We start from the raw sequence: 13,771 nt of genomic DNA on the forward strand, positions 1-13,771 counted from the left end.
ACAATTAGATCACAGGACAATGACTTCTTTTACAAGCCCCTTTTCAAGCCACTCAGGTGTAGTGCTAAATCCGTTTTAATGCATGTTAATCCTGCTGTAATACCCAATTAACCTAAATGCACGGGGGTGTTAAATTTGAGAACAACCGTCTATGTAAATATACTTTCCGCTCTCTCTCAATGAGACCTTTATGTGAATTTCACTCTATTTCTGCCTCCTAGATTTACAGCAGTTGTTTTGTTTAGCCCTTATCTGGGATTTGAATTACGACCAATTAAAGAAGAACTTTCATTTACTATGTAATTCTGTGAATAATATGATGTGATTAATGTGAGGCAAAGGAAGGTTTTTTACAAAATAAGTAGCTGCCTGGTGAGACAGGGACTAGACGCATTCCTTTATCTGCGATCGTCTGGGAATCGGATTGCACAACATGAACATAATATTTTTAATGAAAATAACTCAGGCTGATATTAGATATGCCTTTTGTTTCTTCAATCTGAGCATGATACATACAGTATGAGGACTGTGACAACATTCAAAGGCAGCTCACATTCAGGAAACTCTTCTCCGACGACACCCAAGTCAATGAATAGATCCCTCAGTACATATGTTGCTAACGATGAATGCTCAATTCATTCGAATATACACAATGTATTTGTCCGCTCCTGGCACGCTCTGCTCGTGTTTGGTTCTTTGTTTTACCGCCGCAAATAAAAATACCCATTTTACTTGAAATTCGCACGGGCGCGGCCGTGTAGGTCCTTCCACAACCCACGCCCCAGCCTTGCCTTTGCTGACGACATTCTATCGATACCAATGGGGCGGTGTGTGGCCATGGGCCAAGCTTTGAATGTATATCCGAGGCAAGACTGCTGCCGGCAACTCCAGCAAGGAAAACCTGGTAAAAAGTCTAAGGGCTGCAATCCAGAAATCTAACGCATGGCGTCAGCCTGCTCTACTAGAGCACGCACCGTCATGGCGCACACCCAGCTCCTTCACCTGAACCCAAAACAAGCATTGGCAATGCCAATCGGTCTGGCTTTATATAAATGTTGTATGGTAATGTGAAGCATTACTTGTAGATAGCATGGGACTGGATATGTATTTGTTTGGAAGTACAAGCGGACGCGCTTGCGCAGTGGGCGGAGGGGTGGGGCCTTGCTGATGCATGGAGGAGCAAACACACACGGGACAGAGAGTATACATTCAACTCGCCACCCCACGGGCTACATACTAGGATTGACCATATCTTTTGTAATGCTTCCTTATTGGGAGGGGTGGTAACAGCCGAACATATGGGTAAAACCTTTTCTGACCACAACCCGGTGGAAGTCTCACTGCAGTGGGGGAAGGTCCAGACGCCGATACCGACTTGGCGTCTGCCACCAGAAATGCTTGAGGACCCTGTCTTTCGGGAGACCATTGCTGAGGCCATAACCAGTTACTTCCACACGAATGCCGATTCGGCCAGTTCCCGTCAGATAGAATGGGTTGCCTTTAAAGTATACATTAGGGGGGAGGCGATGGGCACACGGGTGGGCATGAGACACACTGTACTGGAGAAGCTCAGGGGAGTGGAGGGCCGACTAGCCATGCTTGAGAGTGAGGCGGCGGGCACGAACCTGCCCTTCACGCCCCTGCAAGAGGCACACATACAGCACTCTGAACTGCTAGAGGAGCTGCGCGTACTAGATAATAGGGAATACATAAGCAGGCAACACGCGCATGCAGAGAGGTCTGGGCCCCTGCTCGCCCGCCTACTAAGAGATGACCCAGTACGTCTGCCCATAATGGAGGTCATCGACCAGGGAGGGGCGACAGTCACATCACAGACAGACATTAACAACACCTTCAGGGATTACTATAGGACGCTATACGGCCCACACCAGCGGATGTCAGAGGGGGCGTTTGAGGAGTTTATGGAGGACTTAGGCCTGCCACGGTTAGAGACACATCAACAGAAAGACCTGGCGCGCCCCATCACACTCCCGGAGATCCGCGGGGCCATTCGTGCGCTCCCGCGAAATAAAACACCGGGGACGGACGGCCTCCCGGACGAATTCTATGGGGCTTATGTTGACTTGTTTGCCCCGCAATTACTGGTGGTGTATCGGGAGGCTTTGAAGTCCCACGGACTACCGGCGTCGTCCTTGCAAGCACTGATTGTGTCGCTCCCTAAACCAGGAAGAGACGGCTTGCAACTAGCTAACTACAGACCCTTACCCCTATTGAATACAGATAACAAAATACTCAGTAAGATTCTTGCGGCGAGGCTGGCCCAATACATCGCACAACTAATACACCCCGACCAGTGCGGCTTCGTACCTGGCAGGAGTACGGCTATGAACCTGCGAAGGCTCGGCCAACTCATGCTCCATGACCGAACGCTGGAGGAGGGGCAAGGTTGCGTCTCGCTGGACCTTAGGCAGGCATTCGATTCGCTACGGTGGGATTTCATGTTTGCGACACTTACGTGATTTGGGATACCACCAGAACATACCACCTGGGTACGACTGTTGTATACCCGTCCGACGGCTAGGGTCCGCACGAATAGACACATCTCGTCTCAAATTGAGGTGGCAGAGGGAACCAGACAGGGGTGCCCCCTGTCCCCATTGTTGTTTATTCTGGCGCTGGAGCCGCTGTTGTGCAAGCTCCGGGCGTCGGCGCGACACAGGGGCATACAGAGAGCGGGGACGGTCCACATAGTGTCAGTGTACGCGGACGACATTATCCTATACTTGTGCGACATGGATGGCTGGCTCGACCCTATCCCTGAGATATTTGAGGACTTCAGGGAGATATCAGGCCTCACAATTAGCGAAGCTAAGTCTTATGGATTTTGCTTCAGCGCTCCTGGGGAGACTACCAGGTTGCCCTTCCCACCGCATACTTTCCAAATGGCTGAGACCACCTTCAGATACCTGGGGATACAAGTCTATAGAGGGGCAGGGGAAATGATTGACGGCAATCTGGGACGGACGATCTCGGCGTTGAGGTCGCAGGTCAAATTCTGCACCGCGCTGCCCTTATCGGTGGCCGGAAGAGTGGCCATCTCTAAGATGGTAGTGTTGCCCCGCCTCATTTATTACTTCACGAACCTGCCTTTCATGGTCCCGGCATCCATGTTCAAGACACTGAACACTATACTCACGGAATTAATATGGGGGGCGGGGAGGCGCCGTATTAGTCTGGCGAAACTACAGCTTCCCACCACACAGGGCGGTATGGGAGTCCCCGATTTTCTGGCTTATGCTTACGCCTGTCAGCTACAATGGCTGGCCTACTGGCTAGCAGGCCGAAATCTGCACAAAATTGGAATGGTGGAAGCGGACAGAGCGCGGGGAAGCATACACTCCCTGTTACTGCCGGGAGTGGAACTCCCTAGGCTGATGCCCCCCCTACTTCGGCTAGCAATTACCTGCTGGAGGAGAGCAGTAAAGTACACAAACCCTGAGTTCTCCTATGCCCCCACGATACCACTGCTGGGGCTTCCGTTGAGACCGGGACCATTGTCAGCTCGGATGCTCACTACATGGCATGATGCTGGTGTCTTGCACGTTGGTGACCTATACACGGAGGGCCACATCATGTCTTTTGAGGATTTCCGCGCTTTACATCATGCCCCGGGGGGTCTGTTTCTGTTGCATGCCAGGGTGAGACGCTATATAGCGGCGACCTGGGCGCCGGACGACGGCGAGCCTCCCACAAACCCACTTCTTACAATGCAATATCTGATGGGATCGGGCAGCCACCTAACGAAATGGATCACGACGGGTATACGGGCAGGGAGGGCAATTTCACTACAGCCTCTGAGAGACACCTGGGAGGGCAACATGGGGAGAACGGTACGGGACAAGGAATGGGAACGGAGACTTAAATTCCCGAGGACAGTGTCGAGGAACGCAAAATTTAAATTCATTCAACTTATGATCCTACACAGAGCATATCTCACACCTCACCGCCTGCACGTCATGTTTCCCAACACAACAGACAATTGCCCCCGCAGCGGCGCTGACGACGCACGACTAATACACATGCTATGGGACTGCCCTAAGCTGGGATACTACTGGAAGACGGTTCACAATGCGCTAACTAGGCTGACTCCTTCCAGACCGTATGCTTCCTTGGAATATAGTTTACTGGACCTGGGACCTACTGAACGGAAACGGACAGTGCCCACGCGCTTTGCTGACCAGGCCTTACTGTTAGCTAAGCGCACTATCACGATGCGATGGAAATCAGCGCGGCCGCCTGATCCGGAAGTGTGGAGGGCAGAGGTGGTGCGTTGGGGGAGAGCAGAGGGCGCATCACTGCAGCGCGAGGAACGCAGGGGTCTCAGGAAGTTCCCGATTGCTCTAGAATGGAACACTTTAGTGGGGACATTTGAGGATGGGGATGGGTAGGCTGCATCTTCCTCACTGGGCACTGAGGGCTGAGGGATGAGAAGTTGTATCACAATTGTATAATGTTCGCCCCATATGACATGTTGTGGTCCTCGCTGCGATCCATGTACAGCTCCGTGTGCAAAGTACGACTATCGGATATGAGACTTGCTCACTATAGTCCTCTATAGAACTGTGATAGCTTATTGCCCGCAATATGACCATTATGTTCTGGGCCGAGTGCGATGATCTTCATTATAGTGCCAAAGGGATACGGTTGGGTGGGGGGAGTTTCGAATGAGTGTTTATTCAGGAATTGATGGGGTGAAAATGACAATGTTCTTTGATTGCTGTTCTTTATAATATGAATGTATACGTACGGAATCTGACATAATTGACCTATAATTCTAATGGTATGTATGTACACATGTCATCCTGGTAATAAAAAGATTTTCAAAAAAAATGTATTTGTTTGGAAGTAAGGAACGGTAGAATAATATTGGTGAAAGTTAAATGTTCAGATGACAGTTGCACAACCAAGCGAGACCTAAAAATCCATGTAGGTTATCGACTGCCCTTCTCCAACCCTGCTGATGCAGGAGATAAACACCATTGTTATGTGGCTATATAAGACACTTTAATAGCTTTACAATCTCATGTGTGTGCGCCACTGAATGCCCAAACTCAGACAATTGGATAAATAAACAAAATGATCACATCTGTTTAGAGGGGAAGCACATTTTTTTGTGGAAGCACACAACTTATGCCCAATCAAAACGTCCTCCTGGCTCCCAACATCTGGGTGGAACTAAGGACCTTCTCGAGTGATACCTACATAGCTGTATCGCTACAGGTGCGCTGGCAAGCCAGACCATAAAAATGTACTCTGTGCGGCGCAGAAACAACTCAAATGTCTGATATTTTACTGCAGGATTCTGGCATGACTTTAGAGAGCTGGCAGTGTCTCCACTGAAGGGTGCAGCATGTGACTGCACATCTTGCCAGAAGGCACCTGAAGGGATCTTAGGGGTCCCCTGTACCTGTTGTCAATAGAATGCATGGGAGGTGTTCATAATATAGGCCATTTAATGGGTTGCACCGTTAGTCCCCCTCCTGAGGGTCTATTTGCCTCTGTACTAATTTCCATAATATTTCAAGTGCTTAAAGAAAAAGTAATGCAACAATTTGCATCGATCCACAATGCCATGCAAATAAAAGAACACCCTTTGACATAGTGAGTGCATTACGGAAATGGATGCATGAGTGTCAGCAGTCTAGTCTGTGACATATAAGGATGCTGGTATTTAAAACAAGCATTGGAAAATCCAATAGATCTTGCCTTAGTAAATGTCAAAGTTTTTTAAAGAATTTTTACATAGTTTGTGCAATTTTTATAATTTAGCATTAAGGTAACGGATATTTCATTTTTTGTTTTTTTTAATTAAACATGGAAGGATTGAGGGACTGAATGTGATTGAGGGAATGTAAATGTGCAGTACGGAATGTTGGAGTAACTGTTTTACTGTATGTATTTTGTGTGGGCACTGTAAAGGTAAGAGGTTGCATATCTGTAATATGGATCCAGACCACAGAAAGCAAACTTTATTAAAAAAAGAAAATCAGTATGCATTTTTATTCATAATGTCACAACATGTTAGATATCTTCACATTTCTAAATGTAACTGCAAATAAACGTGTTACATTTTTGTATTTTTTTTTATTTTGAACTGTTCACTTCCTCTCCCATCGGCTTGACATAATGAGTACCATGTCCTAAATAATCTCAGCTACACTTACTTTATCAACCACACAATATCTTCTTTCTATATGGCGTTTATGGAGCACTTCTGCCTTTTCTAAGCACTGTACACAGTAGGTTTTCCATACTATTTCCTGATTTAGGGCGCCCAATCTACCAACCTAATAAAGATAGAAGGATGAGTCTGTCTTGCACTGATTGGAACTCAACACCTGGAGATCACCACATATGTCAGCGAAGAATGATTAAGTTACTGAATTTCTTTGCTGACAAAACATGAAAGGCTGAGTGTACCCTGTTGCTGGGATTTGAACCGGTAACCCAAGACTGTAGGCAGACAGCCATAGCAGGTGGATAACTCACCAGCTATCTTACAGACATGTTAGACGTTCTCAATTATTGTAGACAGAGCTTTGGAACGCACTTGCAAACGTATAAAGTGCTATCTAAATGAGAAAAGTTACAATATCTCCCACATGCCATTTGTTTAGTATTGCAGGTGGACTCCAGGAAAAGTGTTAAAACAAATGGAGAAGTGGACCTTTTATCTTCAACCCTTGGTTTGGGGACCAGAGAGAGACATGGGTGGGGATGGATTTCGAATGTACTGACAGACATCTTTCAAAATCATGGGAAGTCTGCATATTGGGTGTATTCACAAGAGACAAGTAACAGATCCACAAATCGATTCCTAGATCTCTGCGTCATAGTGGCTAAATGCCTCATTACAAGATGCTGTAAATCTAGCAATCCACCATCCTTACTGGCCTGGCCACATTCTATACTAAACTGGGCTAGAGCAGAAGGAGTGTCTTTTCGCAGAGAGGATACCCTGGGCCTGCGTAAATTCCCTATTTCGTCCAGTTGGGACGCGATCCTAACGGCCCTCTAAATAGATATGTGCCCTGAAGGGGAAACCAATGATTCTAGATGAGTGATCAGCATCTGGACAAGAACCTACCTACATGCCATGGCCTTAACAGTTGGAATGTTTACAAATAAGCATATTGTGATGTATAGGAAGAGAAAAAAACAGACCGTTAATGCAATGTTGGTACTTTGCATCTGACGTGCAGATAATGCATTGAGTGATAGCAAACCTTTCTTTGTTTACTCCCTTGTTCCTATCCCTAACTTTTTCTTTTTGATTAATGTTGGTATTATTTATTTTTATTCTTCCCCTAGCAACATGGCCATTCAGAGTTATAGAACTCATATATATGTTTGATAGTATTAACATGGTGTGTGGCAGACAATAAGGTAATCTCTCTCCTTTTCTATGTCCAGAATTTATGAAGTGTATTTTACTCCCACTGGGAGCTGAATGAGCTCACTAAGTTGTATACCATGGAACTGCAATTCTGATCAGAAAGGTTGGTTTACTCAAATGTTTCTACTGCACAATCATTTGCAGATACCCCTGTACTAATATACTGCCTATTTACATGTCATAACAGTATTGTAACAAAAACTCTCAATAAACGGATCAAACAAAAAAAAAAGACTTGTAGGGTGGATACTGGGTAGGACAGTGATGATCGTGGGTGAGAGATGGCAAAGCCATTACCTTAAAGTGACTGAAAAGACAGTTATCCAGGACAAGCAGACAGCCTCCGAGTGCCTGAGTAGCCCCCTCCATAGCATGCAACATAAAGTTGCCCTTTCCATGAAGTAGCATCTTAAAGGCATCTTGGTTTGTGATTGTGTACAGTGACATAGTGGCCTCGCTATACCCATATGGTTGAATGAAAATAAATGTATTGTCACCTCATGACAAAAATAGCGGATGAAGTCAAGCATTTAACAGGATGATTCCATTAAGGTGAATGTGGGCTGAATCATTTTAGAATTGGGTATAGAAATGAAGCGCACGTGACACCAGTATGAAGGCATTTTATTCTTGAGAAGGGTGAGATTCCGGCCTCATAAATGGAGCATCGGTGGGTCACCAGTGGGCCCCATGCTGAGACTAATCTGCATTCTTCCTTCCTATAAACACTCTTACTTTGAAGTCAGCCGAAAGCAAAGTAAACACCAAACTTTCTGGAAAACAGAGCCTGACATTTGAGCTCGGTCTTTGAATGCCCAGAAAATGTGACTAGATAAGAACAAGATGTACAGACCTGTTTATTACAGAAATGAGTTTGTGGAAGAATTCTGTAAACAAGGTTTTCGTATGGGGCGGTACAAACTCAAGCTGAACAGCTTAAAGCAAATAAAGGCAGCAAATGAGAAGCAAGAAAATGTGAGTTGCAAACCACAAAGCCAATGGCAAGCAATGGGCAGAATGCATTTCCTGGTCAACTTTCTGAAACTCCCCAAGATGTCTTTCGCATACACATAGCTGTTCTGTCTGGGAGGCTGCAACCTAAAAAGAAGAAGCATATTGCCCAATGCCCCCCAGGAGTACTTCAGTTATCGAACCGTGATTTGGAATTAAGTCATCAAGTGATCCAAGTATGGGTGGATATGCCCAGAAGAAGTTGGGAACAGCATTAGAGCTTAAGGATGTGTTTGTTGAGGCATTGGTCCAATGACAGTGGTCAAAGCTTTGTAGGATTTAAAGATCGTTTTGCAGGAATCATTCTCCAAGAATGTTTTAGGAAATTATTGAATAAAAATTGGTCAAAATTTTATCTGGCTAGAATGCCACATCATGAGAGATTTGGGGTTTCCATGCCAAGGTTTTTCTGGGAAAATTAGTAGGAAAGGTTGCAATTTTAACCATACGTTTGACCAGTAATATTAGTCAAATATTACCAAATTAATTACTGTAAGAGCGTTTGATAGTTATCCACCAAGCTTTTTTTGTGGCAATGTAAGAACATATGCTACTTACATAAGCAAATTTTATCTAGCTGCTACGTCCCCATCATTGGAACTTACTGCAGCCTGAAATGTAGGCTTCCCCCTCAGCCAGTGAGTTTAAAGCTACCTTGAAATGCTATCTCATTCAATCAGAACAAATGACTATTTAATGATGCAAAATGTACGAAAAATGTAAATAGGACTTTTGCGTAACTACACCATGTTATATGTCTATGTATTTTTCTGTCTGTAACTTCCGAGGTGTTCTTCCATCACAAAACAGCATCCTTGCTAAAAGTCTAAATAACTCTGGTTTGTTAAATTCACAAAATCTGCCTATCAATTTATGTTAAGCCACTCTCCGAAATAATGCAATTGTCAATCTGCTCCCCTTCATTCTAAATTCACATCACAAGCAATATTTATGTATTTCGTAAATTATTTTCCTTTACAATATAAATACATTGAATATTCTGCCAGAATTATTTTAAAAGAAACACAATTTGTAGATTTTCCAAAATAAAATGTAAGGAAAATAGTTTCGCATTAGAATCAATTGATATTCTTAAGAAAAAGCCTATTTATACACAAAGTATCAATGTCATAATTCAATTATTTTATCACCATACTCTTTCACATTCAGTTATGTACACATCTTCTTTTTAACCCTCCTGGTGCCATTCATAAATCTTGATGTATAGAACTCTAACTTGGCACCTTCAGCACTTTCAAATGGATAAACAGCCTCCTTACAGCTAAAGGTTCTGAATTCAATGAAGAGCGTGTCTGGCCACCATACTCCAATTCCCTTGTACGGGTGGGGGCACTTTAGAAAAAAGTTACCTCACCCTCAATGATCTCCTAAGGGTTTGTACAACATGTGGAAATATCTTGAACCATTCCAATGTCAATTATGACTGCAGAAAACATGACTAGGTTGAGTTTTACGAAAAGGCTACATGAATGAATGAATGAATGAATGAATGAATGAATGAAAAAGGGATTTATCCAGCGCAACATTGCCCGTAGGCGTCAAGGCGCTAACGATGGAATAGGCTGTGAGGAGAGGGGAAGGAATTACAGATAGGTCTCCCTGAAGAAGCAGGTCTTTAGGGCTTTTCAGAAGAGAGAGTAGGTCGACTGACCTTTAATATCCGCCGGAAGGGTATTCCAGATCTTGGGGACAAGGGAGTGGAAAGACCTCCCGCCCCATCTGGCTTTGTAAATTCTGGGGATCACCAGAAGATTTTTGTTGGCCGATCGAAGGACCCTACCAGGGGTATAAGGTGTTAGCAAGGATTTGAGATCTTCCGATCCACCGGCATACAAGGCGCGGTGAGTAAGACAAAGAACCTTGAACTCCATCCTGGCCTGCATAGGGAGCCAATGAAGATCCCTCCTAATGGGGGTTGCTGATGAAAGTCCGGGGACGTCAGCGACAAACCGAGCAGCTGCATTTTGTACCACTTGCAGGCGTTGTACCTGCTGTTTATTGATACCCAAGTACAGTGCGTTGCAATAATCTAACCTAGAGGAGATTAGTGCTACTGTGGCGGTTTTCCGGGCCTCTGGAGAAAGATAGTGCACCAACTTCCTCAGGGTTCTAAGGGCTCCACAACAGGTGGAGATCATCCTGCTGACCTGTTTGTCGAAAGAGAGTTTATTATCAAAAATGACACCTAGATTTCGAGCGGACTGAGAGGGCTTAGGGCAAACCCCAAGGGCAGGAGACCACCAGTCCATTGACCATATCTCTTCCTTGCCTCCGAAGATCAACCCCTCTGTTTTTTCCCCATTTAATTTGAGGAAATTCCACACCATCCAGCCAGCAACTGCTTCCATGCAGTTTCTGAAATTCCAGGCTGTGATGTCGGCAGAGTGTGAAAGGGAGACCATGATCTGGGTATCATCGGCATAGGATAAGACTTCCAGCCCAAAAGATCTTACGAGTCTGGCAAGCGGTGTCACATAAATGTTGAAGAGTGTGGGGCACAGGGATGACCCCTGAGGGACCCCACACTGCACCGGTTTTACTGGCGAGAGAAAGTCGCCCAGCTTGACCCTTTGTACACGGTCGTCCAAGAAAGATTTCAATAGGCTGAGCGCCGGCCCGTTCACTCCTATCTCCTTGAGACGTTTAACTAAGATGGAGGGAGATAGGGTGTCAAATGCGGCTGTAAGGTCGAGCAGGACCAGAAGGGTAGTCTGGCCACTGTCGACCTTAGCACGGATGTTATTGGTGACAACTATGAGAGCGGACTCGATGCTATGCGCCCTGCGGAAACCGTGTTGAGAGGGGTCAAGAAGGCAGGCTTTCTCCAGGAAGGCATTCAAATGGATGTTAAGATGGGCCTCTAACATTTTTGCAGGGGCAGGAAGCAAGAAGATAGGCCGATAGTTTTTTAAGATACCGGGGTCCAATGAGGCTTTTTTAAGAAGAGGCTTAACTATGGCCATTTTCCAGGACGTGGGGAAGGCACCTTCCAGAATTGAGAGATTGATTACTTCAAGGAAAGCAGGAAGAAGAACATCTCTGCATTCCTTTAAAATCTTAAGGGGGCAAGGGTCCAAGGGAGAGCCTGACTTCAGCTTATCTAGATGCAGATTAAGTTGTTCTAGCGTAAGCTGAGGGAAGTTGTTGAGAGTGTCATAAGATACTTCGGTGGGATCGTCTTCCGCGAAAAGTGGAACAGAGGTAGCCGGGGGTTCTGACTCCTGATCTATTCTACACTAGAATAGATATCGGTTATCTTTACATGAAAGAAAGTGGATATCTGGTTACAGAGCTCCTGAGATGCCACAGTAGGGTCTGGAGATTGCAGGACTGACAGGGAGTCAATGATTTTAAACAACTCCCTAGTGGAACTAAGGGAAGTGGTCATCTTAGAGAAGTGTTGTTTCTTTTCCACAAGCACCGCAGATTTGTATTTTTTAAGTAGGATCTTATGTTTTTGCTTTTCTTCAGGATCTAAAAAAAGTCTCCAAGCTCTCTCCTGTCTTCTACATCCCTGCCTAAGGGACCTGAGGGAGTCAGAGAACCAGGGCGTCGAAGGACGTTTTCTGGCAGAGTAGTGTGGCTTGATAGGGGCCAGTTTATCTACTGCCTTCAGGATGGAGTTGTGCAAGTCAAGCGCAGCACTATGTGTGTTCCTTATAGGTAGCGGGCCGTGGTTGGACAGCAGAGGAGCTAGTGTGTCACAGTTTATTCCTTTAAAATTTCTTTTAAGTTCCCACTTACTGGGGTTTGCAGGGGCTAGGATGGAATTTGAATATATAAATCATCAAAACACTGAGAATTATCAAAACCGATACGACCAGAACAATAGTATTTAGTGTCAGTAGATTTCTGCTCTCAATTTATTTTGTACGCAGGAAGAAAGGCTTAAAACTATGATGAAATTTTCTAATCGACCCAATCTAAATTGAAACCCGACTTGTTCTAATTTACTTTTAAATGTTTTTATTCTGTATGGACAACGAAAAACTGATAGACAGGTCTACCTTATTGTACATATATGATTTTATCTCTCAGCTCCCCGTACAATTGTCTATTCAATGGTTTGTAATGATGTCTAATTGTAATCAAAATGTCCATCCATTATTGGTATTGTATTTTTTAACCATAATTGTTTATTTTGTATCAAAAATGGTTCATGACATGTATTTTAAATATGTATTGTTGTTTTGCAAATCTTTTCTGGCCAAGTTGTGCCGAAATAAAGATGAAATACAGAATATATAAAGTCAAAGGGAATGGCCATATGATCTGACCAGGAGAGCGGGAGGGGAATTCCTGTCTGCACCCTAGGGTCGTTGGTAAAGACCCCGTCCAGAGTGTGTCCGGCTGTATGGGTGCAGCTATCCACTCTCTGGCTCAGGCCGTATGAGGCTAGTAGGTCCAACAGGAGGGCAGTGTCAGTAGAATTGTGTCAGTAGAACATTTGTGTCAGTAGAACATTCTTGCTTCAAAAAAGGCTTGGGGTGTACAAGGTAATGCTGACCCTTTTCTCACTGTGTTATCAGAAGGATTTGAAGTTGTAGCTTTTTGAAATGGCTAAATCATTCTCTGCAAGATCAGCCCCTCTAACAGAGGGATGGCACGATACAATCTTCAGGGGTGTAAAAAATGAATTGGTCATAGATTCTAAGGTTAGGTCTAAGGATACAGTGAGCCCACTATCAGTCCTTAGAGAAAGCACCTAGATGCTGATTAAAAGACAGAAGAGTGTTTATAGAGTTAAACAGTGGGAAATGATCCACAAATGCAGTTATAGTTAGGACCACTGTTCTCAATAAGCGGCGAGTGTGAGCGCCCGCGCACAGAATTCACCCTTAGCGCGCAGTGTGCTGTATTTAGCGCGCACTCCCGCAACACCGTTCTCGCCGCCGCTTTCAAATTTGCGAGCAGCGCAAAAAACTGCCATTTTCTCGTTGCGGGAGATGACGATTCTTAGAGTGCACAGCTGAGGGATTTGTATTAGTATGCGTGCTAATTGCAGCGCACACCAGCAGCTGTGCACTGTAAGAAATGTAATGCAGTGTCAAACACGCGGCAAACAGTCGCTTTGCACTCGGAAGAGAACGCTACAACTCTTCCTCACGGTTTGCGAAGCCGACACACTTTAGAAACTCATTTTCTCAGTTAAGAACACCGGAAATAATCTCTGAAAATAAGGTCTTAAAACAGTCGACTGCAGCTCACACGGAGAGAAAAAGTAAAAACCATTCTTACATACAGTAAGAAAAGGTTCGGCATCATCAACTCCAACAGAAACATATGGCTGTATAACACCACAAAATAACATTCTTCGCAATA

This window comes from Lissotriton helveticus, chromosome 5_1 (assembly GCF_964261635.1).
Source record: "Lissotriton helveticus chromosome 5_1, aLisHel1.1, whole genome shotgun sequence".
Classification (NCBI taxonomy): domain Eukaryota; kingdom Metazoa; phylum Chordata; class Amphibia; order Caudata; family Salamandridae; genus Lissotriton; species Lissotriton helveticus.